Genomic DNA, 22081 nt, shown 5'->3' on the forward strand with positions numbered 1-22081 from the left:
GCCAAAGATGCCTTCTCCGTCAGGCCTTGAGCTTCCTTCCCAGCAGAGAACTGCTCAGAAGCACTGCCATCTTGCGGCTGTTTCCGGGTAGAGCATGAGCACTGAGCATCTAAACGCCACCATCCACTGAAGGGAATTTGCAAATGCAAGCTCTCAGAAGTGAGAGCATCCAAGACAGTAGGTGTGTGCCTGCTTAAGGATAAATTGTCCAAGTGTAAGTCACTTCAAATAGTACGCGTGGAGGTGAAATTCATTTAAAATCAAACTCACTTCTTAAAATTATAACAGCGTCAGCGTAACGAATATATGCAAGCTAACCACGACTTTCAAAAAGACAAAATACAACTAAAGAATAGATAAGACATGTCATGATTAGACATCTATCCCGGAACACAAATGCAGACTGCTGATCGGCTAGATGAGCTTTGCATTTGGAGTTTCACAAAGAAGAGCAGAGTTTGAGGAAATGACTGAGTCAATAAAAGGCTTGCCTTCCGAGCATAATGACCTGAGTTCAGACAGCCCCCGTATAAAAGCCAGAGAGCATGGCGCACGTCCGTAGTCCCTGCAATGAGGCGGAACCAACAGTGGAGCCTGGCAGCTCACTGGCTCTGGCTTAAGTAAGAAACTCTTGTCTAGAAAACTAAGGAGGAAAAAAAGCCAAAGAAGTTACCTAGCATCAACCTCTAGATTCCATACACATGCACCCACACATAAACAAAGGCGCAAATACACACGTGAACACACACAAGGGGGGGTACAATCTTCAAGAGCATGTTCCCTCAAATATTCCTTTGGAAAATTTCCAAACCTTTAATAATAAAGCTGAACTAGTAGTAGCCTGAATCCTTTCTGCTTGGCTTCACCGATGGAGTACTCTGCTTGCTTCTCTATCTACTCCGAGCTATTTTATCCTCTGAGCAATCTGACAGCAAGTTGTGACTGTGAGGACTGCACTGTGGGACATCTTGATGTGTATTTCCCAAGAATACAGATGTTCTCCTCCATAACCACATCAGTCCCACTGATGAAGACGGCGTAAAGTTGATGGCATTATTCAGCAAGAAGATGAACAACATCCATCATCTGAAAATGCAAAGCACTCAGGGGTCCAAAACATGATAAGCAAGCCCCAATATCACAGTGCAGACACAGAATTCCGTATTATGCAACTCCACTCCATGAAAAAACATTACTTTCTTCTTGCATAATATTGCCTTCCATATACAGCATATAGTGAAGCATAAGTGAATGTTGTGTTTAGACCACAGTCTTATCCCCAAGCTATTTTCTTACACAGAGATATTTCAAAATCCTTTTAGAAGTCCAGAATCTCTAAGTAAAAAACTATTCAACCTGCATGGACTCTATACTTCTGTTATTTTCATTTTTTAAAAAAAAAAAATGATCTGGGCTCTAACTAAGCTGCACACATGAGACAAGATGTCTCCATGATCACATTAGCTGCCCATGTCGTTCCTGATGGGATAAAATGCAGGCAAGGTGCTCACCTGTTCTCCACGTTCTGCATTTGTTCACGCATTTCTACGACTGGAAACAGTTTCACTGCCTTCCGGTCTCTGCCACACTGCCTCTCTGGGAAACTGTATTGTGGGATTTTTAAGACAAGCTGGAGTCCTGCAGTGAATAGAGGACTTGCCTCTATAAATTCCTGGGGGAAAGACACAGCAGTCCTGGTGTCTTCTGAGGAGTAGGAGAGACAAAGAGCTCTGCTCATAGTTGCCTGTTGTGGTCCATGGACCACCCTCCTGATGCTACTGCTTCCGTTCCAATACTAGGTGTCTTAGTTTGGGCTTTAGTGCTTTGAAGAGACACCATCACCAAGGCAACTCTTATAAGGACAACATTTAATTGGGGCTGGCTTACAGGTTCAGAAGTTCAGTCCATTATCATCAAGGCAGGAATATAACAGCATTCAGGTAGGCATGGTGCAGGAGGAGCTGAGAGTTCTACATCTTCATCTGAAGGGTGCTAGCAGAATTTTGACTTCCAGGCAGATTCTTTTTTTTTTTTTAATGTCATTCATGTTTATTTTTTTATTAGATAATTTCTTTATTTACATGTAAATTTCTCCATTCCTAGTTTCCCCTCCAAAAAACAAAGAAACAAACAAAAACAACAAAAACAAACCCCTGTTGCCTCCCCCTTCCCCATGCCTGCCACCCACCCTCTCCCACTTATTGGCCCTGGCATTACCCTACACTGGGGCACAGAACTTTCACAGGCCAGGCAGATTCTTAAAGCCCACACCCACAGTGACACACATATTCCAACAAGGCTACACCTCCTAATAGTGCCACTCCCTGGGGCAAGCATATACAAACAATCACACTAGGTTTATCTTTAAGGAGAAGAATCAGATGTTGATCAAAGAACATGATACTATTCTGAAGTGCATCAAATCACAATAAAGCCCACCCTGTGTTACCCTCCTTCCCAAATCTTCTCAGTCATGGTCATTTTGAAGTGACGGGATGAGGTTTTCACTTCAAATCATGCTGGTATTCTGCATTATCATTAATATTGAGGCGAGGTATCAATTCAAATTAATGATAATGGTCCATCAGGCCTGAGACATTTTATGTCCTTTCCAAAGGAAGCAGGTGACATTGTCTCCTGACATCAGCATGTGTGAACTTTCTTACGTGCATATGTACTTCACATAAAACGGGAACCTGCTAAATTACTTCAGTTATTTGTTAACATATCTGGAATACAAAATTTAGCAATGTGCAATGTCAAGGTTCAAATACTATTCCGTGCCTGACAGCCTATTTTCCCAGAGTTCCCTTCAATACGAACACAATGTGCTTCTGAAGTGTGGGAGAAGGATTGTGCTTACCTAAGATCACCCTGATTGGCCAAAGGAAATGGCACCTACTTGTCCAGCAGTAAAATCCAGGCCAAGAGTTAGTCACTTTGAGCTTTAGAACTAATTCAATTCCTTTGTGATCCTTGGCTACTAGCTTGCTCTACCCTGCCCATTGCTGATTTCTTCTTTTCTATGGGGCTCAGTTTCATAGTGGCATTAAACCATTCCCGCACCAAGTAGAGTACAGATGGACTAGTCAAAAAGCAAGTAAAAAATGATGAGTTCTAATCCTAGCATTCAATATATTGAAGTTCTCACTTTCTAAGTAGGTAATGCTTAGAAAGTCTATTTCTTATTTATATCTCTTTCCCATCTATGAATGAGAATAATACATATCTTACAAAATGTTTATTGAACTTAATTATATAGAGAATTGTATATGCACATATGGTTTTGTGTGTGTGTTGGTTTCAATCCCTATCATTCATTTAAAAGATAAATCATATAACTGTGTATTTTGTTGGCTAGTAAGACACTGTTAGGGGAACAATTAAATTAGACTTGGCCCTTTAAGAATCTAAAGCTAGTGGTGAAGAAATTCTTCATGGATGATAAAAAAAAAAATGTGGCTTCTTGATAAAACATTGAGGCTCATAGCAAAAGGCTTGTAGACACATTTATCCACTAGTATTTAGTGGGGCCTTTGCCAAGGAAAGGGAAATCTTAGCAAACAGGCTCCACCTCACAGGATAAGGGACTCATTGGACAGCAGCTGCAGGATTTCCTGACTGTATTTTGCTAAACATTTGGCCTCAGTTGATAGAAGCACAGTAGTCTATGGTTTGGCCGAATGACACTCCCACCCCGTGTGTGTGTGTGTGTGTGTGTGTGTGTGTGTGTGTGTGTGTCTGTGTGTGTGTGTGTGTGTCTGTGCGTGTGTGTCTGTGTGTGTAATATGTTTGTATGCATGTATGTATGTATGCATTTATGTATGAATGTATATATGTGTGTGTGTGTGTGTGTGTGTGTGTGTGTGTGTGTCCTCTCACCTCTTGTCTTCCCTTTCCTTTTCCCTCCCTGTCCCTCTATCTCTTCCTCTTCCTCTGTCCCTTCCTCTACCCCTCACTTCTCCTCCTTCCCTCTCTCTCCCACCTCCAACCTAATTCTTACAGAAGTGAATTTGCCCTAATTGTCCAGATTAGGTACTATGAACTCCACACCATAGAGGGAAGGCAAATGTTGGGTGGGGCTTTATACAACCTCTATAAACTTTGCAAAACTCACCTCATCCCAACATTCTCCTTGCCTGAGTTCAGTGCACCCCCTCAGCCTGTCAGTGCAAGTCCTCACTATCATTTGGTGGGGGTGGAGCCCAAGCTCAGTTCTCGTCTCTGCTTTCAGGTCAGCCTGCTTCTTGGGGTACAGTTATTGCTGCAATTATTGTCTCTCAGTTTAGTAGTATGATGTTTGGTTTTTGTATCAATATAAATTGATCTTAGTATTGATATCATCTCAATTTCAACCTTTCCAAAAGTGAAGAAAATGAAGAAATAATTTAAGCAGAGATCACATATATAACCATACTATATGCCAGACATTGAGAAGTATCTCAAAGATGCACCCACTACTTGTGCATGTACCATCTAAGACTGTTCATGGGTACAGAATTCCACTTCAACAGCCTTATGTGTTCAGTTTACAACTCTTTCCACATCATTTCATGATAAGACGATACCACGCATATATATATATGTATATATATATATATATATATATATACATATATATATCGGATGCTGGTATTTTAATATGACAACTCCACTGCTGTCCACTGTCATTTTTATTTTAATTAATGGTGCTGAGCAGCGATAGCGATTATCTTCATCTTCTTCCACAGCTATCAGACAGATGCCTCTTTCACTCCTTGGCTTTAAATGTATATAATTATGAACTATGCAGAATTTCTCATGGCTTATTTCCTTTCCCAAAATACCAAAACATTCATTTCAAATATTAAGAAATACCCAACGTCCCTGCCTTGGGCCTCCGTGAGGAGAAGGAAGCCTTCTTTGGCATGCTTTTCATCCTATTCAGAAGTAGCCAACATTGGAGAATAATTGGCATAAAGGAGGAGGAGGAGAGGCAGATGGCTGTCTTTTGTTTTTACCAAAGGTGGGTGAAGATGTCAGGAGTGTATGATAGCTTTCAGATGTCCCTGGAGAAGAAGCCATGGAGTTGAAACAAGAAAAGCATGTTTATGCCGGTGGCAGCAAAACTAAATAATGAGAGCTGGATATTTATTTTAAATACTCCACATTTCACTTAATAGAGATAATGTGCCGCAGGCAGAGATTGTCCATCACAGTCACAAAACAAAAACTTTAGAAAACATTTTTGCACCTACCTCTGGTAGGATAGAAATTAATTCATACAGCAAACTCAGACTGGCAGCTCCCATAGATTATAACCCAGAGGGATGTCCAAATCCCTGCCCAAGGGATGCATGTTCTCAGTGCACAGAGTGACTTGAGGCCATGTTATATGATTCGGCTCCTCTGATCTCATACGAATTAGACAAGAGATAATGGTCTTGTCCACTGGCAAGATTCTCATCTACTTGATCCACAGGAATGTAGGTGTAAGCTGAATCGTAACTGTCTGATGGGATCAACTCCTTGGGGAATCTGCTATGTACTTTCTGGTTTGCTTTTAGTTTATTTTAATTGATACATAAAAGCACAAAATCATATTTATTCATAGTATACCATGTAAAGTTTTAATACTTATTATACACATAGCATAATGTTCAAGCTTGGGTAAACACATTTATCTGTTTCTTGGGAGAAATTTCAAGATATTTTTTCTTCTAGTGTTATACGTAGTTGCCCTACCACACAATAGCACACCAGAGTGTCTTCCTCCTGTCTGTAATTCAAATAAGTCTATGATAAACCTGTCCTTTTGCCCCCTGTCTCTCACTCCTCCCAGCCTCTGGTTACCACAGTTCTTCTGTCAGATTCTATGAGTTTCAATGTTTCATATTATAGTTCTCTGGAAAATTGAACTCAGGATTTAAGAACAGAGTGGATCCCAAGGAAAAGCCAATGAACAGTGGCTGAGTCACCCAAACAACCCAGCTCTAGATAAACGATCCCAACCTTGGCAACTGAAGAGGGAGCAAGTTATCCACACGTGCCTACGAGATAGGCCCTATGGTTTTCAGAGCAGTCCTTGAAGTCTAGCTGTACCTTAGTTCCTCTGTGTTATGGTTTGAGTAGGAAGTACACCACCACCAACACCACAGGCTTCTTTATCTGACATCACAGTCCCTAGCTGGTGGCACTACTCTTGAATGGTCTGGAGGCATTTGGAGGTAGGACCTATCTGGAGAAACTAGGTCACTGTGAAGTGGTACTTAGGGGTATGTGGTCCCTGACCCCTTTGTATCGCATTCATATTCTCTGCCTTCTGAACAACATGGGTCAAATGGCCTCTGTTGTGCTGCTACAACGTTCTGTCCAATGACAGAGAGCCAAGCAGCCACAGACTGACCCTTTGAAACCACGAACCAAAGTAAGTCTTTCCTCCCTCGAGTTGTACCTGTCAGGCATTTATCACAGAGACCAGACCCACCAACTAACACACCCTGCCCCTGAGGTGTCTGGTGTGCAAGGCCCTCATTTTTCTTGTTCTCAATGAAACAGATTGTCTCTGTTCCTTAGAAGAGGAAACTAGGACTTGAAAAGTTAAGTGAATCCCACAGTCAGACAGCAAATCGCCTAAGAACAGATCTTCTACAAATCACCTTGACCTCTCTCGCCTTCAACAGGGAATTTACAACAGGGTACCTCTGCAGTTTGTCAGAAGTCTACAATGCTAAGTCTTGTAAATAATTATTTAATGAGTGCAAACAAACAATATAGGATTAATGACTGGAAGATTCAATATTTGTGCAGCTTAGTTTTTGCCAACTTGACACAAACTACAGTCACATGGGAAGAGGGAACTTCAATTGAGGAACTGCCTCCACTGCATTGGCCTGTACACATGTCCATGGGATATTTTCTTAATTGATTATGATTATAAGAGGACCCAGGTAACTGTGGGTGGAACCACCACTGGGTATGTGGTCCTGGGTCCTATAAATGAGTAGGTCCTATAAATGAGTAGGCATGGAGAATGAGCCAGTAGGCAGCACTCCTGCACGCTCTCTGCTTCACTTCCTGCCCCTAGGTTCCTGCTTGAGCTCCTGTCTTGCCTTCCCTTGGTGATGAACTAACCTGTAAGATATACTTAATTCTCTCTTCCAAAGGTGGTTGTGGTCAGTGATTTGTAACAAAAACAAAAAACAAACAAACAAACAAAAAAAAAACACAAGGACAGCATTCAAATGCAAATCAGAAAGCGTGTCCTGGGTAGTCTTTAAAAGTCTGATAAAGGCTTCTCAAAGGTGACATTGCAGAAAGGTGCCACAGCTGAGACCTGTCAGGCAGAGCAAAGGAGGAAAATGGGCAAGGTAATTTCTTATCACAAGCATAAAACACCACCAAGGAGGGCTGGTTGTTCAGAGAATAATATTTGTTTGGTGGAATTTGTGGAAGAGCTTGAGATGCCACCTCAAGCTAAGCTACCTGGAGAAGAATTCCAGAAACCTCACTGCAGAGCTCAGTATTGCTTCTGTCAGGCATTAGACATGCAGCTTAAACTCTGAAGTTGTTCCCGCTGGAGACAGATCTCAACACTTCTGCTGCCCCTAAATCCTGCTTCAATCACAATACCAGAGTGAGCCCCTTAGGGTCCCACTTTCTTGGTTCTAATTCTTAAAGAGTTGAGATGGGCATGTTTTAGTTGGCGAAGCCAGCAGCTGTGAGTATTCACAATGTTTGATACCTCCTTTACCTTTAAGAATTCACAAAGCAAAAAAGTGTCATAAGAATATGAAATCAAATGATAAACCAACTGTGTAAGACAATTGTAAGACAGCACACTTGGACACATCAAATATTTTAGTATTCTAATGTTCAGAATAAAAAAGAAAATGGGGTGAGGATTTGGTTAAATTAGAACTACAAGATGAGGTTATTTTTTTATGAGAAAGAGTTTGAATCTATAGAAAGATCTTCCCAAGTACTGATGAACTCATAAATACAATGAATAAAAGGAATTTTTATATATTTCAAAAGTACAAATTTCATGACCATATAAATGATGGGGCTGGGGAGACACTAGTGACAAGATGTAGACATGTAATATGGATGAGGAAAAGCCCATGAGGCCTCAACCCTACATAAAGAACTTCAGGCAGCTAAAGAACACTGGGAACAGGAAAGCCCTCTCCAGGGAAGAGAATACCAATTAGTTTTCTGATACCAAACATATGTTTTCAGGGCTTCAGGAATATGATGTCTGATACTTCTAGGAGACACACTTTCACAGAAAACTCCCCGTTCCTTTTTTCCTCTGGTTGTTAGACTCTTTCTGCCTAGTGATCCCAGAGACAAGTTGCAGGGATAGATAGATAGATAGATAGATAGATAGATAGATAGATAGATAGATAGATGGATGGATGGATGGATGGATGGATGGATGGATGGATGGATGGATGGATGGATAGATGGGTAGATGGGTAGATGGATTGATGGATAGATGGATAGATGATGGATAGAGAGATAGAGAGATAGAGAGATGGATATATAGATATAGATATATAGATATGTGTGTAAGTGTATGTATATGTATATATATTCATGTCTATATATGCATATATGTATATATAGACATGAATATATATACATATATATATGGGTGTGTGTGTGTATGTGTGTGTTTGTGTGTGTGTGTGTATGTGTATGACAGAAAAATGAAGCTATGATTTTGAAAGAGACCCAGAGGAGGAGATATATGTGGCAGCACTTAAAGAAAATAAAGGCCAGGATTTGAAAGACAGAGAGGGGAGGAGGTACAAGGCAGAGTGAGTGTGTGTGTGTGTGTGTGTATATGTGTTTGTGTACACATATATGTGTGTGTGTATATATATACACACATATATATATTTCATTCAGAGTAATATATACAATTCATATATATGTATATATATACATACATGTATATATAGTATTTATATTTTTATGTGACATTACAATATATCATCTAGCATACAGATATTTATTAGTATATATGACAGAGTTTCATCACAGAGAAAGATTAAAGCCCATCATTTGTAGGAAAATGCATGGAGATTATGTTACTCAAAATAAGCCAGGAAAATGGGAGAAGGGGAACAAAAGAAGGCAAAGGAAGGAAAGAAAGACAAATAACGTGCTTTATTTCCCTCATGTGCAGATCCTAGGTGTAAAGATATGTATGTGTGACTTATACTATATGTGTGTGCCATAAAAGCAAAAAGAAGATGTGTTTTGGGGAAGAAGGGAGACTCGTCCAAGGAAATGAGAGGCACGAGAGAGGAATGAGCATGAATGTGAGCCCAGTGTAGTGATCAGCATGTCTGCAGATGAAATCTTACTTTCCATGATAAGTAAGTTGTTTAATAAGAAGCCATGAGATGCAAAAGAGTATAGACCCTGTGCTGACTCATAACTTGTTTTATGACACAAACTAGAGTCATCAAAGAGGAAGGGGCTTCAACTGAGAAACTATTTCTACAAGACTGGATTTTAGGTAACCCTTTAAGGGGTTTCTTAATTAGTGATTGGTGAGAAAGGGCCCAGTCCATTGTATATAGTGTCATCCCTGGGCTGATGGTCCTGGGTTCTACAAGAAAGCAGGCTGAGAAAGCCATGAGGAGCAACACAGAATAAGCAGCACCCTCCATGGCCTCTGCATCAGCTTCTGCCCTGTTTGGATTCCTGCCTGAACTTCCTTCCGTGATGGACTAGCATGCAAAGGATAAGCCAAATAAGCCTTTTCCTCTCCAACATTCTTTAGGTCATGGTTTTCATCACAACAATAGTAAGCCCGACTAAGACAGACCCCAAGAACCTCAAAATTTTTCCAAAAAGAAGGAATTTTTACTCAAAAAATAAATACAAATAATCCCAAAGTGTGGTTGGGTTTTTTTTGTTTTTGTTTTTGTTTTATTTTGTTTTGTTTTTTAATCATTGAAACTTTTAAAATGGCTTTTCACGTCTGGAAAGAGCTAGGGGCTCTTGCCTTAATGAATCAGCCAAGCTCACATTCCTCTGGTCTAACATTCTTCCACATCTCTTTGAGGCCAGCAGACAGTCCAGTTTGCAAAGAGGTTACTGTGAAATTTTAGCAAATTGATTTAGGAACCAGAACTGCCCAAGATCTCTTCCTTTTACAGTAGTCCTTATAAGGAATGTTATTTCTCTATACTGTAGCTGCCAGAGGGATGTTATTTTGTTTTTATATTTTCTTTCTTGAAATGGGGTCTCTTAGCTTAGGCTGACCTGGAGCCCAAAATATACTCTATAGCCATGGACCTGAGCAATTCTCCTGCCCCAGTCTCCCAATTTGGGGATAAAATTCATGAGCTACCACATCCTGTTAATTTCAGAATCTTGAGTACTAGCTGACAAGTATCTATAGTTAGCACCTTCCAACCATTTTGATATTGGTTTAGTTCTGAAGAATGAATATAAATGATTATATAAAAAGAAAATAGGAGACAAGAATAAAAACTATAAAGGCCCTGTAGATAGATGATAGATAGATAGATAGATAGATAGATAGATAGATAGATAGATAGAGATAGATAGAGAGATAAATGGACAGATGATAGGACACATTTATATCTGCCTTCTATATATGTTTTTAGCATGTATGTATGTATTATGTATAACTAAATATACACATATACTATTGGACCTCTAACTAAGCTTTTAAATGAAATTATATAAAGTTCTTTAAAAAAAAATACTAAAGAACTACCTTTGTAACCTCGCATCTAAACCATCATTTGAACTTGCAATTATTGCAGCCTCTACTGTCTGTCCTGTGGCTCTTGGCAGAGCAACATGTCCCTTACGCATGCAACATGTCACCTACATAGGCCGTTGATAAGCTCTCATCACCTCTGTGACTCTCAGGAAGAAGTGGCTGTTTTCCCTCATCCATTAACATGTCAGTTCAAGATAGCACAGGAAATGATGCAGTTACAGGATGGCTGATTAGATAGGCTTCTTTCCAGAGATTACCAGCCAGGCTTTAGAAGAACAAGTTGTGTGTGTGTATTACAGGAGGGTGAGGCCTCACTGGCAGATTTCCTCCAAATCCTGAATGCCTGCCAGAGTGTTGTACAGTTCTTGTCCCTCAAAGACAGATGCCAAGACTATTAAAATGGTCTCTTTGTTGGCTATCAAAGGCTACAATGGTTGGCTATCTAAATGCAACATGTGGCCATGGCACTCAGGATAGCATTGAGAGACGCAGTCTACATTAAAAAAAAAACAGAGCTTCCTCCTGAATTACTGTCCTAGAAATAAATGTCTTCCACTGTAAAGAACGATATTGAAATTCACATAGTATTCCTGACTTCTAGGCAACAGGAGTTGAAAGTGACCAAGGTCAACAGCATCAATGTTTGATGCAACTTAATAAAACCATGACCTGTTTTGATATGGCACTCAGCACGTCCTTTCACTTAATAATCAGGGTCGCTGACTTTTCTAAATGGTTGTAAGATTTTTAGGATAAATTAAGAATAATAATGATAATAATAATAATAATAATAATAATAATAATAATGGCAACAACAAAAAGAAATATAAAGATTGAGGGGCTTTTGCATACCAAGTAAGCAGCTAACAAGTCCAGCATACTCCTACCTTGTAGAATTTACATGTTACATATGCTGAACACGAAGCTCCCCCTCTCCTCATCATACTCTTTCAAAAGTGAAAACCAAGAAAACACAGCTTCTACTCACAAGGCCAAAATTTCTTTCTTTCTTTTTTTTTTTTTTAAGAAATTCACTTTCTTTAAGGTACAAAAAAAAATGTATGAGTAGAACCAAAAGCTAATGAACACTCTCACATGTTTACACCACTATCTAGTTCATATTCATTTTACTCATCAAACAGGAAGGTGGTGGCAATTTCGGGAACAAGAGAAAACCAAAACTTGTTCTACAGTTATTCTTCTACATGTGTAAGCTGTGCTCACAGAGATGGCTTTTTATACTTCTGTGTACAGGAATTCAGTTGTATATAAAATTGAACCCGCTCAACAAAATTTCTTAATTCCAAAGGAATCCCAGATGTCAAAGAGCACAGCTCTGGGTTGACTTGCAACATTGTTACAGCCCAGAGGTTACTGTTGCTTCCTAGTCTCTCTAGAGCCTGGCCATTGGCCCCAGCTCCTTTGCACCCAATCTTGTTCATCATCATCTACACTATCTTTCCCAGTACTCCCAGTTTTATTTTCTTTGTGGAAAAATTAGTTTAGGAATCACACTCAAAAGTTTCATGATGTACTTAAGATGTTTCTTCCTCTGTTTTTATCTTGATACTGCATTTTTTTCTTGAAACTGTATCTGGTCTGAGGTGGCTGAGGGAGGCTGGTTAGCTCACCCAATTCACTCTGCTTCAATACCTAAAGTGTCAACCAAGTTACAGTGTGACAAGAGAGCTAAAACACCATGCCTTCTCCAATGCCTGAGAAATACTTCTCCAAAGAATCTTTCATTGACAATGACAAACATCTGATTTAATCTCAACATCAGAGACAAATTTAAAGAGAATGTAAGACCAAAAAATTAATTTAAATTATATCATTAGTGCCTTGCTTCAGGCAATGACCTTCTTTCAAGTAATTAATACCCAGGACCCTTTCATACATGGCTCAACTTTCATACATGGATAGCAATTCCTATCCATATTCTGAAAGTTCAATGAGTAAGTGAAACCAACAATGGTATAGTTCACCTAGAGGTTTTTGTGTCCTCCTTATGCCTCAGACTCATCTAAACAGGGCTAACTTCAATCCTCATCTCCCCAGAGAGCAGCAAAAGGATCAGCCCAGTTGTGACCCCAGGAAGCATGTGGCCATCCCCACACCTCTGGGAAGTCACCTATAGGAAGATGGTCCTAGATCAGGGGCTGTTGGGTTTTTTTTCTCTTCAGTTACATGTCTTTTGTAAAGGAGAAAATGGAGTAGGACGTTCCTTTGGGTGAAGAGGGAATCTTTGGAGACCTGGAGGTCCTTTTCATTTTTCCTTATTTATATGTGTATTAGTGGTTTTGCCTATATGTATCTCTGTGCACCAAGAGCGTGCCATGCCCACAGAGCTGAGGAGAGAAAAGTATTTGCAAAGAATGTCAGATCCCCCTGGAACTAGAGCTACAATCATTAGCTATCAATAGATAGTGGGATTTGAACCCACGTCTTCTGGAATTTCAGAGTAAGAGTTCTTAACCACAAAGCTATCTCGTCAGCTCTCTAAGTCTCCTTTAAAGAACTGAGTGTGTACCATCTAAAATCTTACCTCTATATTCACAGATTAGAGAAGCTCTCAGACTTTATCAGAGAACATTCTTTGTGCAGTGGATGGCAGCTTCAAAAGGCCTTCTTAATGAGTCAAAGGTCAGAGAATAAGTGTCAGCCACAAATGGGATATCTTTATCATTCCACTCTGCCCAAGCTCAGCGCTCAGGGACCAGAGTGGAAGATGGGGCACAGAGACAGAAACAACCAGAGGTCAAAAAGACTGAGCAAAATAGTCTATGCTAGACATAATAAAACAGCTACTCTCACAGCACCTACGGTTACCTGGACAAGACCTGGGCAAGATCAAGACAGTCAATATTACAGCACAGAGGGGCCAAGCATCAAGAGTTCCTACCCCTAGCTGAGTAGCTATTGGAAGTTAATGGCTTCTGGGAAGGAAAGAGCCAGCTTTTGGGGTTTTGGTCTTTAGGTTTTTTTTTTGTTGTTGTTGTTTTTAACAGTATAACCCTTGTTAGGATAGACCACAATCCACCAGATGGTTTCACACCACAATACATGAGTAATATAAATTGGACCTAGTGGATTACTTAGTTTTCTTTTAAAGGGGGGAGGGAGTTTCAATAGTGGATCTGAGAAGAGTTATGGAGAGAGGTTGGAATGAATGTGATCTAAATACATTGTATACATATATAGATTTTTCAATGTTTTAAAAAATATATTTAAAAGAAAATTAGTTGGATAGCAGCAATAGATATAACAATTATCACTTCGTAGTTGCTCATTTAACAAAATTAGCACAGAAGAAAAGGATCCTTTGTTTTTGCATCTAGACTCCTAAGCATTCTAGTAACTAGGACTCCACAGTATAAGAGGAAGACTTACGGGTATTTTTTTCCCAAACCTAGGACTCACAGCAGGATAGCAGGTGCCTGGGCTACCACTTTGTGACCCCTCAGGCTGCAGGAGCTCATCCTGACGGAGCAGTTTAAAAACCCATGCTGGATTCATAGACCCACACAGACCAGTTTCAGAGCACTGCTCAATAGCCTTGGGTCTCACAGTGAGTGAGGCTGTGGGAAACTTGGGGTACGTTGGTTACAGTAGGAAGAAAATGAAAGGCACAGTGAGACCCATCAACCCCACTCCTCTGACTGACATGTAGGAAGCAGAACTTACATCAAGAACAACGAGTCTTGACATGCGTTCTCCTGCTGAAGTCTAAGTGTTGGGGAGGGACAGGAATTCTCTCTTGACTGTTGAGTTTTTTAGTATTACAATCAATCTCCTTTCCTCTTCCTTATGAGTTTTCCTTTAAGAGTATAGTATCATAATAAATATTTACATTTATTATGGCTAATAGAATGGGATCAAGAAGTAGGGATTTTGCTGGGTTAGCCAAAACACTTTTCAGTACCTTTTAAGCCATAGTTACTCTGAACCCATTATGTTTCATACTCAATTGCCCAAAGCTGTCACTAAGAAATCAAGAAGAGATTCAGTGACACCAGCTTAGGGACCAAGCTGGATCTCACCTGTTTCATCCATCTGGCTTACAAACCTAGGAACATTTGCACACAATGGCTGGACCTATCCCCCCCTGCCACCCCCACCTTCCCCCCCCCCACATAGTAGCAGATGTGCAGCTTGGTCTTCATCCAGATCAGCCAACAACTAGAGCAGGGGCTTACCTTGATTCTGTTGCCTGCCTCTGGATCCAGCTCCCCTAACTGTGCTGTCTTGTCTGGCCTCAGTGGTAGAAGATGTACCTAGTCCCAAAGTAATTTGAGCTGTCAGCATGGGTTGGTACCAGGTAGGTGGGGGATCTCCCCTCATAGGTCAAATGAGTGAGGCACTGGGGAAGAAGGGAGCTGTGATCAGATTGTAAAATTGATAAGTAAATAAATTAACAGAAAAACAAACAAAGCCTATTATAAAGCTTTCCAGTGGTTCTCAACCTTCCTAATGCTCTGACCCTTTAATATTGTTCCTTACGTTGTGCTGACCACCAAGCATAAAATTATTTCACTGTGACTTCATAACTGTAATTTTGATACTGTTATGAATCTGGTGTGAATATCTATCAGATACTGCATATGTCATGCAGGAGATGTGATCCCCCAAAGGAGTCACAGTCCACAGGGTGAGGCCTACTGCTTTACACTGTGCAAAGGGACCTAATCCTCTGAACTCTTCAAAATCTAGACCAAAGCTGGAATTCTTTTTTTTTTCACTGCACCTACATTTAAACTACACCCCAAAATATCTGAGAATATACTGGCAGGATACAGACAGAACGGACATAATGAAAAAGACCTTTTTCTTGGAAGAACAGCAGAAAATGTAATATTGAAATCATGAAATAATATTCACTAAAGGGAAAACCCATTTTTCAAAACATCTATGTGACTTACAACCAAACAAAAATCTAATACAGACTTGGCTCCCAGTTTGAATTACAAAATAAATCCCCCAAAAGTGGTTTCTCCAGTGTAAGAGCTCCTAGGCATGCCATCTCTCTCATTTGCTCATATCTGGTTTCTGAAACAGGCTTGCTTTCTCTGTGTACTTCTTCTTCAGAGGCCTGAAACAAAGTTATCCAGTGTTTTCATTGTTGGGAAGGTTTTTTTTTTTTAAGTCTCTATTTAATTAAATTCCAAATCAATCTACCAGTTTGTCTAGACAGCCCTGGAAATTGGGTTAAGATAGTTGTATATATAATTATATTGGAAATGTATTTTGGATTGTTGAAAATGTGGCATTTGATTATGTAAGCTTTTTTATAATTAGAGATGTTTTTATAGTGGGCTTCTAGCCCAATTCTAGCCCTGGATGCCATAGAGCATACATCTTAGCATTTCTACACTGATTTTTATCCTAAAGAATTTTTAAGTCATACCTTGTCTGGGATTGTCAGATATTTATTTTTCTTTTCCTGTGCTGTGAAGTTAAATGTTGACTGGGAAGAGTGCATTTCAGGGATCAGTGAGGCACCCAGGGTAGAAACACCCAGACCTAACTCCCATTTAGTACCTCTGGTCTTCCTCCAAAGGGGTAGCTTGATGTTATGAGCAAATGATGATGTTGTATCCCTAGGAAAGAGCACAATGAAATCAGCCATAATGAGGGAGTTACTAAGACACTGCCATTTTCAAAAAAAAAAAAAAGAAAAGAGAGAGACCTTTTGGATTTAAAGAGAGATCAGATAAAACACTTGAAAGAGAAAATATGAACTATTGGAATGTCAAACCAGTGTTGATATTATTCAAAATTAGACATACTATGGATATTTATTAAGGCTTCTCAAGTTCTCCCAAAGATTGATAACACATGTCTGAATATGTTCCATGCTAAATTATCATGGCCATTCTCTCTGGCAGAAATCACAAACTGGATGTCCAGGCCAAAGCCAGACCTCAAATGCATTTCATCTGACACACACACTAGGCTGAAAAATGGATGAGAAAGTTTCTTAAAAACATACTCATTCCTGGAGATAGTTACCAAGCATTTCGTGCCTGCCCAGCTCAGTAGAACACACGAGAACTACTTGAGAGAAAAGGCACACACGGCCTGCTCTCAGGAGACCAACAGGCATGACAGGAACACAACTAACAGTTACAGAACGTGCAGTAAACACTCTGATCTCGTAAAGGCATTGCTGTGCGTGGATAACAGCTGAGTGTGTGTTGGCTGTCTTCTGCACACCAGGAGTTCTGCCATGTTCTTTCCCACATTGTGATGGCAGAGCCCCGGGAAGCAACCACTGTTATCCTCATCCCTGAGTTCCAGAGGAGCATTCTGAAGCCCTGAAAGTTTCCCTCATTTTTTCCCCAGTCTCATAAAATATGGATACTCTTTTAAATTCTGTGTTTTGATTCATCTATTCTGAATTACAGTCTCAAGACACTTATTTCAATAAGGGGAACATCAGCAAAGCTGTTACTATATCAGCAATTACTCGTTAATCTATAGAGGATGCTACGTTTCTCATGTACTTTTCTCAGTTTATCCCATGAATAATGCATCTGTTTCATAGTAAATGAGAAGACTTTGAACCTAGTTAGACCTCAGTTAGCATCTTATATCTGTCACTGTGTAGTTTTACAGTTGCAATGGGCAGAATTTTGACCTCTATGACTCCACACAGTAGTGTTACATTCATAACAACGTTATGCTAGCCCACAAATGACTTAATAGGCATAATTACTAAGCCGGTTTGCCTTAAGAAACAGACTAGCCTAATGGGATTATCTTAGTAAGGCCCCTTAAAAGCCAAGAGCTTTTTCTGGTAAAAAATGATGAAATATTCCAGATGAAAAATTAAAAGCATATCTTAGTAAGCTGTGTTAACTGGATAGATGGATGGATGGATGGATGGATGGATGGATGGATGGATGGATGGATGGATTCCTGATATAAGCTAGACAGTATCCAGGGGATCAGAAAATAGTTGGTGTTGTTGTCAGTTAACTATAAGTAAGGAATCACTATTATAATGTAAACCTAAATACAAATAGCATGAGACTCTGTTGTGTTCCTCTATTAAGTTTCCAAAATTTATTTGGATGCAGCCATAGTCTCTCTACAACCACTGGGCTTCAGAGTCACCCCCTCCCCTCAAACCCATGTTATTGTGGTTATTGTATTTTAGTTACAGAAAATTTTTCCTTGATGGCTGGATTCTACTCAGAATGCATTTTTTTTTTTTGTGCACCTCAGATCTAATGTGTAATAGCATGGCCTGTACTGTTGGAGATCAACATTACAAGCTTGTGGCTGCCAACCATCTATAAGTACACTTTGCCTATGGTTTAGTAGGAAATAGCCTCCCCTCCTTTGGAAGAAGGAAAGGCGTGAATCAAGTACCAGTTTTTCCTTCTTATGGAAGGAACGAAAAAAGGATAGAGGGAGGATGGGAAGGAGGGAGGGAGGGAAAGAAGGCATGTAGCCATGTGTGTGCAATCGAAATGCTGTGCCTCTGTTAAACCATGATGTTTTCCAAGGCAGAAAAATAGTCTTTTCTCCAAGTTATGTGCTGTTTTGAGTAGAACAATAGATAATTAAGTTTACTATAAAACTTTATCAGTTCACAGTGAAAATGTATACACAAAATGAATTTTTGATATGGAAATATATTCTCCAGACAGCTTTTATTTAAAATATATATCTGTTCAGAAGGTACTTGTTTGGCAAGTTTGGCTTGGGTATAAGAGTCTATTTTCTTATTTCAGTGCATAGCAGGCAAGGATACCTTAGAAAGAAAATTCACAGTAGACACATGAATAAGGTATTGGAAGTAAAATAAATTAAAAATACTTTGAACCTAGTTAGACCTCAGTTAGCATCTTAAGTCTGTTGCTTCAGCATGTAGAATTTTGACTTTACAAAATTCTCAGCATTTCATCCATCTATCATCTTTCCTTCTGTCCTCCCTCTCATTTCTACCTACAAGCATTATGTATATGTATGCCTACTCTTTAGGCCAGGCACTGTACTTGGTTTTCTTCCTAGAAAGGACACGCTTAGGCTGGAGAGATGCTCAGTAGGTAACACACTTACCATGCAAGCACGAGGACCTGAGTTCAAATCCTCAGGGCCCACTTTAAAATGAGGCCAGCAGCATGCATCTGCAATCCCAGCACTGCCATAGCAAGACAGGAGCTGGAGACACGTGAGCCCCCAGGACATCCCAGACCTGACAGGTTTGCATACACAGCAGCGAACAACAAGGAAAACGTGGCTCAGACATGGCGGAAGGTGAGTAAAGAGGTTGACTTCTGATCTCCACATGTGTGCCATGTCATGTGCATGCCCCCCACATACGCACACATGTATGTATCAAATGTACATGCATACAGAATGAGAGAGTACGTGTGTGATCTTCCAATCATTAGGAAATCAGACCAGAATCACCACAGCAGCAGGGATACAGGGCAGACATGAGCCTCCTTTCAGGAACTTACAGAAATATCCATCCTCAAATAAGGCAAGAAGCAGACTTTAAACACAGTGTGAAGGCCGGAAAGCAGCCTTGCCTGGGGGATGGGGAGGGGTGCCTTGCATGTGCTCTTTGAGTGATTGTTACCGTAACTCCCCTTCTCTGAATGCTGATTCCTTAGAACAAGAAATCTCTACATCAAACAGGAGTACTCACTTGTTGCTTCCTGGCCAGACCTGGCAGCTCTCACCCACCTAAAAGAGAGAAAGAAGAAACCAGGAAGACAAAACAGATGTGGGAAGCAGGATTTAGGCATCTCTGCCCAACTGTGAAAGGAGAAGCCTTTTTTTTTTTTTTTTTTTTTAACTTTCAGATCATTGGTCACATGAGTTCAGAACTAAGGAGTCTCATGGAGCCTCATGTTGAATGCTAAAAGTTTCTTCTGGAACAAAATCCCCTTACACTCACAGACCCATGTTTACCAGGAGGAATGAGGCTGTAGTCCCTAAGGTACAACAATCTTTATGACATCTCTTCAACAAGTAGAACCAGAATCTCCTGGAATTTCAGGTCAAATCCCTTTCTAAGAATGTTGTCTGCCTCCTTACTCTTTCCTAAAGCAAAGAGCTGCCTCCCACAGATGTACTCTGTCACACATTGCTGGTCTGTCTGTTTCTCCCCTGGGGTACGCAAGCCAGTTCCTCACCCAGCTGAGATGGAGGGAGGGATCTTGGTCCACAATGAATGCAGAGGCAAAAAGCACGCACACGGGAGCAGCTTCAGAGCTGGTTCAGTTTATTAGGGGAACAATGGCTGTTTAAACCTTCTGGGGTGAGTAGGGGCTACTGGGGTGAAGTGTCCATCATTGGCCAAGGCCAAGATACTGTGGAGGTCTCATTTGCATGAGGAGAATTTCCAGGTGCTGCTGGACATGACCTTATAAGGGCAAAAGAAGTTTAACCTAGCTACCAGCTAAGTGACCTCCTCTGGTAAAACAAAGGTGTGGTGCACAGGGATACATGCACCAAGACACACAGGCCAGGGGCAGAAAGGGAGCGATGCTACTCCTGCCAGTCTCAGAATAAGATTTTTACGGTTTGGACACACCTTGACACCACTCTTGCTCTAGCCTGCTCATTCCAGTTCCATGGTTCTCTAGCTCCACAGTGCATAAAATGCCAGACGACTTAAAACACTAAAGTTAAAGGTTTTCCTTTCTTCTGCTGAGACATGTCCAGTGTCCGGCCTCTCACGTACTGTTGTGGGCTTTCTGAAAATACATTCTCTGACTAAACTAGTCTGTTCTAGTTTCTTGGTAAGAAGACAGTTTACCTTTCTTCTGAGAAGGAAGAGGATGTACCAACTCCGCATGTGTTGTGTGAGCCTGGGCTGACATCACAGGGTCAGGCCGTGGGACCTAAAATTCTTACGAATATCTAAAACAGAAGCACGTCAGCAGAGCCTGTGGGTCACACACAGCAGGTGTGGCGCTGTGTGCATGACCAGAGTGAATGTGCTTCCTTACCGAAGGACAGAAGATCACTGGACAAATGTTGAAAGCACAACCTCAGAGTCAGAAAGGGAGATAAACATTTTTAAAGTGATAAGAATTGAGGTTTATTCTATGATTCTGGGGAAAAAATATTTTAACTAAAATACTTTTAAGGAAACGTAACACCATTTATTAACCTTTTAAGTACCTCTAAAATTGACCACTAACCCTGAAATTTAACACAATAACAGGGAAAACTAAGGGGCATGCAGAGATGGCTCAGTGCTTAAGAGTGCACTGTTCTTCAGAGGACTCCAGTTCAATTCCCAGCACCCACAATGGGCAACACACACACACAAATGCATGTACACAATCACACATATAAACATAAGTAAAAGTAAAATACTTTTTAAAAAAAATGTTTTATAAGAAGAAAGTAGGGGTGTGAGAAAAAAGCTGGGTGTTACACAGACTCCAGAGTACTATAGTTATGGACAAGAAGGGATGTGAATAAGCCCAGAAGGCAGAAGGTCCACATCTGACCACCACAGTTGCCCAACTATGTACCCTGGCACAAGCTACTTTTTCTGCCTTATATGTGTCTCGGTTGTCTCAGTTGTAAGATGGAGACAGCAATAGCGCAGACCTACACAAGTGACCTGTTGCTATTCGACAAGTCAATGCAAATGTTCCAACTTCGAGCAATAAATATATTATCTCACACCATTCTTGTGTGTTTGTGTGTGTACATGTGTATGTGCTCACTTGCACATATTATATGTGTGTATAAATCAACAATGTCAGGTGTCTGCCCTCAGGTGCTGTCTGTCCTTTATTTGATGTAGTCTCTCTCATTAGAATGGAACTCTCCAAGAGGGCAAATTGTCTGGCAGTGAGTCCCACGGAGCTCCCTGTCTTTGCTTCCACAGTGTAGGGTTACAAATGTGCACTACCATGCCCAGCTTTTTAAAATGTGGGCTCTGGGACTCAAACTCAGCCCTTGTTCTTGCAAGGCCAGCACTTCAGTGCCTCTCCCAGCTTCCCAGTCCATCTTACACTATTTCTAAGAAACTGGGAACTTCACAGTGCCTCACCTGGGTGGCTCCAGCTCAAGGTCCTTTGTGATCTTGTATTCAAACTGTCAACAGATATGGCTATGTCAATAGCCATAATCTTTCTAATTTAGTTCTAGGAAATCTATGTCCATGGTCACATTACAGTAGTTGGCAAGCTGTGTTTAAGAACCAGAGACCTCAGTCACTCACTAAGTGAACCTTGCCATAGATGCCTGGGTAACCCCAAGATGAGACAAGGAAGAGGAAAAATAGATAAGGGGAGAAAATGAGGAGGGAGGGAGGGGAGAGAAAATAGAGGGGAGCATAGCTCTTTT

General features: G+C 40.5%; 1 long non-coding RNA gene across 1 annotated transcript in view; it reads right to left on the reverse strand.

Moving 5' to 3' along the window:
• LOC116083388 overlaps positions 1 to 22081 on the reverse strand; it is a 64454-nt gene that overhangs the window by 8588 nt on the left and 33785 nt on the right. Inside the window, exons 2-3 of the long non-coding RNA XR_004115700.1 lie at positions 16292 to 16350; positions 14950 to 15113 (exon numbers count right to left, since the gene is read on the reverse strand). This is a non-coding gene — a long non-coding RNA (uncharacterized LOC116083388). The remainder of the gene's footprint in view (positions 1 to 14949; positions 15114 to 16291; positions 16351 to 22081) is intronic.

The sequence above is a fragment of the Mastomys coucha genome, unplaced genomic scaffold (assembly GCF_008632895.1).
Source record: "Mastomys coucha isolate ucsf_1 unplaced genomic scaffold, UCSF_Mcou_1 pScaffold8, whole genome shotgun sequence".
Taxonomy (NCBI): Eukaryota; Metazoa; Chordata; class Mammalia; order Rodentia; family Muridae; genus Mastomys; species Mastomys coucha.